Raw genomic sequence first — 5122 nt, forward strand, 5'->3', positions numbered from 1 at the left:
TCCTCGTCTTTTTTGCGCTATTTTATATATTTTACTAAGATGAACCAACAGCGTACCGTATTAAAAAGAAAAAGAAGAAGCTAAAGTGATATTATATTTACCTGGTGCTTCTTTTCGTAATAGGCACTATTTCAAGAGTGCAAACGGGTATCTTTCCATTCATTTGTAGGGTTCGCTTATTTTCAGGTGCCGAGAAATAAATTGCTTTATTTAAATTTGATGGAGCAGTAAATGACAAGCTACATACATATCTGTCTTTCCTTGTTTTTTTTTTTTTTTGTGTTATATTTTAGCCTGAATTTAAAAGTTATCAGTCTGTTGGGTCGCCTAAAATACAGGTGATTGGCATTTGAGGTTTTTTTTCTTTACAAGATAATGGTTGATTCAATTTAGCAAGTAAGCATCAATTGTGCTACTTTTTTTTTCCTTCATCTTAAATAGAGCTAAGCAATCAACTCGACATGACGGCTACTTAATTTGTCGCTTTCTTACCGCCTGTTTTCCGAAACTGTGTGCTTTCTTTTCGTCGTCATCGACTTTGGGCTGCCGCTCCAAGTCCATAGAGCCTTTTTTTTTTTCAGCTATCCCTGCCGTACACCCTTGTACTTCTATTCATCGTCAGACTAATAGACAGTTATATTTTCTTCCGTACAGTTCCAAGTTGGCGGGTCAGTTTCGGTTCGGCTGAAACTAACTCCTCGGTTCCGGTTTTTCGTTCGCTTCGGTTTTCGGTTCGACACTCTGGTCTTCACCGTGCATGGCACCCCCCCCCCCCTTCCTTCCTTCCTTCCCTCCCTCCCTCCCTCCCTCTCTCCCCTCTTCTCCTCCCTGCAAGAAAACAAACTGTCGTTTCGAAATGTTTTCTTACTTGAACTGTGAAGGTTTTCAAGTGCATTTCCTTTCCTCCTTTATTGAGCGCACAATTCTAGAGTGGAACTTCCCTTCTGACATTGCAATAAAGTTTCCTGCACAAGGAAGAAAAACCTGCCATTTGACCTCCCTTGTGTGTGCAAAGTGTCAATGTTCCTATATTATGCTTGAACATGGTCTTTTTGTCTTCCTATTTGTCGCAGAAATCATGTATGTGTATGTATGTATGTATATATATATATACCAATATCGCACTTTATGGATTAATCTTGCACGACCTGTGAAAACCACGTATCTCTGGCTTTCCTCACGTTCGATTTTCGAGCAATTTATGAAGCTAGCTTGGGGAGATTGAATTCGCTCGCACACAATTCGAGGCGCGAGGACGGGCATGTACGAACGCCTACGTAGTCGGGACGGTAGACAAAACTTACACAAATTAAAATCCTGCGCAGATAATAAAAGAAAGAGCAACAAAAAAGTATGGGCGTCTTTCTTTACTAATTTCTTTTTTTTTTTTTTCTTTTTTAGGATTGTAAGCGGACGGGCTTCTTAAACGATACCAAAAAGCGAGACACAATTTGACAAACGGGTCACGTCACAAGAAAGAAAATCCCACATCCTCAAGCGTGTAAAAAATGCACGCAATATCTACAGTACTGGAATTTGAAGCGCTGCCAATCTCGCGTGCACTAGCCCAAATCGCCTTGCTCCCGCTCACGTCAAAGCGACACAGACCTCGTCGGAAAGGTACGCTTTCTGACGCGGTCAACCGGTAAAAACACTATATATTGTAAAATTCTGTACTTTGGACGTGATTAATTCAGACTGCTTTGCGGCTAACTAAGCGCGCGTTCTTTCCCAATGAAACGAAAGAGCGAGATTAGAAATAGAGGAAATAATTCCCGTGAAAAGAAAGAAATTCGTCTCTTATTGAGCTTGGCAGTAAAGCACGCGACATCTCCAGTATTCCGTTTGAAAGCGCTGCCCGTCGCAAGTGCAGTAGTGTACATTGTTCGGCTCTCGCCCAGTTGAAAGCGCCAGAAAGCCCGTGTCGCCTCGCGACACGGGTAACCGCTAGAAAACACGCACATTTTAAAGTCGCGTGTTTTGCACTTGATTCCTCGGAAGTACTTTGTGGGAGACGAAGCGGGCGTTCCATCCCAAGGACACGGAAGAGAGAGATTAGAAATAGAGCGAACAATTCGCGTGAAAAGAATAATATTTGTCTCCTATCAAACTTGCCAGAAAAGTAAGCGAGATTTGCAGTATTCCGTTTGAAAGCGCTGCCCGTCGCAAGTGCAGTAGGGTAAATTGTTCGGCTCTCGCCCAGTTGAAAGCGCCAGAAAGCCCGTGTCGCCTGGCGACACGGGTAACCGCTAGAAAACACGCACATTTTAAAGTCGCGTGATTTGCACTTGATTCCTCGGAAGTACTTTGTGGGAGACGAAGCGGGCGTTCCATGCCAAGGACACGGAAGAGAGAGATTAGAAATAGAGCGAACAATTCGCGTGAAAAGAATAATATTTGTCTCCTATCAAACTTGCCAGAAGAGTAAGCGAGATTTCCAGTATTCCGTTTGAAAGCGCTGCCCGTCGCAAGTGCAGTAGGGTAAATTGTTCGGCTCTCGCCCAGTTGAAAGCGCCAGAAAGCCCGTGTCGCAAAGCGACACGGGTAACCGCTAGAAAACACGCATCTTTTTCTTTTGTTAATCCCGTGCTTCTCACTTCGTTCCTTGAGAGGACTTTGTTGGGAACTAAGTGGCGGGGCCTTCCAAACAAAACCAATGGTAGAAACAATGAAGTGAGCAAAGAAGAGTAGTGTAAAGAAAGAAAATTGCCTATTATGAAGCCTGCCGTAAACACGCGCGATACCGCGAGCATTCGGATTAAAAGCAGTGACAATCTCACTTACTATAGCGCTCATTGTTCGGCTCTGACACAATTCAAAACGCATGAAGCGCCCCGTGTAAATATTGGTTTACTTTGTAATAACAAAGTCGATAAACTTTCTGTTGACCATGTTAACATGAACTGAAAGTCGAAAAGAAGTAATCAGAGTCAAGCAGGGGTCAGCACGTTTTTAATAAAAAGCGAGAAATAATTTTTTTTTATAGGGGTAGGATGTATGTACGTATGTATGTATACATAGAGGCAGACAGGAAAAAAGAACATTTATATATATATATATATACACACAAAAATACATACATACATATATATATATATATATATATAAGGAGAGAGAGAGGGGAAAAAAATAAGAAAGAAAGAAGGACAAATAAATGATACTGAATAACGAGGAGCCACATAAGTGAGAGACAGTAAGTCAGTCAGTCAGTCACCGAAACTGATAACCACAAACTATGTACAGAATGCTCTTGAAGGATCTTCTTTATACTTATCGGTGCTATTATGTGGAGGTGGGGTCTGTCGAGCGTTCGATTGGTGCGAGCGGCGTCTGACGACGTCGCCGACGCCTTTCGTCGCCGTCTCGGCCGCTGCCTCCGCCGCATGGTCGTTACAGCAAGGTACCTGCGATCTCTGGCGTCTGCCGTTGGGGTCGGTTCTCGGGTGCACCTGTGTCTTGAAAACGAATGCGAGAGGAGGGTGTTTCGGAGCGTCCGCGCTAACCGAACGGTGTGAAATGACGAGTGCGTTCTGACCGAAGGCCGGGGTGCGTCCTCGCGTCCTCACGGGACCTGAAAGCTCGGCAACGCTGTGAAGGCGTCGTCAATGATTTTTTTGGCGTACGACTTTCTGTTGCTACGACGAGAAAGAAATTTATGCGCTTCTTGCCGCGTCGGTACCGACCTCGGTCGGGGATATTCCGGCTGCGCGCTCGAACGTGCTTCATTTCTTCTTGGATTTGGAAGTAATTCCTAAGTTTGCGGTTCGTAAGGGGCGCCTGACGGTGGCCCCGCGTCCGCGCGTTGGTAGGGTTTTGGGCGACCCACCACGAAAAGATTACCTGGTTGATCCTGCCAGTAGTCATATGCTTGTCTCAAAGATTAAGCCATGCATGTCTAAGTACATGCCGAAACAAGGCGAAACCGCGAATGGCTCATTAAATCAGTTATGGTTCCTTAGATCGTTTCTTCCTACTTGGATAACTGTGGCAATTCTAGAGCTAATACATGCAGTGAGCCCGAAGCCCCTCGGGGCGACGGGTGCTTTTATTAGACCAAGATCAATCGGGCTTCGGTCCGTTTTGTGTGGTGACTCTGGATAACTTTGTGCTGATCGCACGGCCACGAGCCGGCGACGTTTCTTTCAAGTGTCTGCCTTATCAACTGTCGATGGTAGGTTATGCGCCTACCATGGTTGTTACGGGTAACGGAGAATCAGGGTTCGATTCCGGAGAGGGAGCCTGAGAAACGGCTACCACATCCAAGGAAGGCAGCAGGCGCGCAAATTACCCACTCCCGGCACGGGGAGGTAGTGACGAAAAATAACAATACGGGACTCTTTTGAGGCCCCGTAATTGAAATGAGTACACTCTAAATCCTTTAACGAGGATCCATTGGAGGGAAAGTCTGGTGCCAGCAGCCGCGGTAATTCCAGCTCCAATAGCGTATACTAAAGTTGCTGCGGTTAAAAAGCTCGTAGTTGGATCTCAGTTACAGGCGGGAAGTGCGTGGACACCACGTTACGGCCCGTGCTGAACATCATGCCTGTCGTGGCTTGGTTCCCTTCATCAGGTGCCTTGCTTTGGCCGGCGCGTTTACTTTGAAAAAATTAGAGTGCTCAACGCAGGCGATTCGCCTGAATAACAGTGCATGGAATAATAGAACAAGATCCTGTTTCTGTTCTGTTGGTTTTTGGAATACAGGATAATGATTAAGAGGGACAGACGGGGGCATTCGTATTGCGGCGCTAGAGGTGAAATTCTTGGACCGTCGCAAGACGAACTACTGCGAAAGCATTTGCCAAGAATGTTTTCATTGATCAAGAACGAAAGTTAGAGGTTCGAAGGCGATCAGATACCGCCCTAGTTCTAACCATAAACGATGCCAACCAGCGATCCGCCTGAGTTACTCAAATGACTCGGCGGGCAGCTTCCGGGAAACCAAAGTATTTGGGTTCCGGGGGAAGTATGGTTGCAAAGCTGAAACTTAAAGGAATTGACGGAAGGGCACCACCAGGAGTGGAGCCTGCGGCTTAATTTGACTCAACACGGGAAAACTTACCCGGCCCGGACACTGGGAGGATTGACAGATTGAGAGCTCTTTCTTGATTCGGTGGATGGTGGT

The 5122-nt window shown here is 45.7% G+C and overlaps 1 non-coding gene across 1 annotated transcript in view; it reads left to right on the top strand.

The window, feature by feature from the left end:
- The first annotated feature begins 3837 nt into the window (after window positions 1-3837).
- The window catches only part of LOC120845558, a 1816-nt gene continuing 531 nt past the window's right edge, over window positions 3838-5122 (top strand). The window contains exon 1 of the ribosomal RNA XR_005716760.1: window positions 3838-5122. This exon is cut by the window's right edge and continues 531 nt beyond it. This is a non-coding gene — a ribosomal RNA (small subunit ribosomal RNA).

This window comes from Ixodes scapularis, unplaced genomic scaffold (genome assembly GCF_016920785.2).
Source record: "Ixodes scapularis isolate PalLabHiFi unplaced genomic scaffold, ASM1692078v2 ptg001158l_1___fragment_3__unscaffolded, whole genome shotgun sequence".
Taxonomy (NCBI): Eukaryota; Metazoa; Arthropoda; class Arachnida; order Ixodida; family Ixodidae; genus Ixodes; species Ixodes scapularis.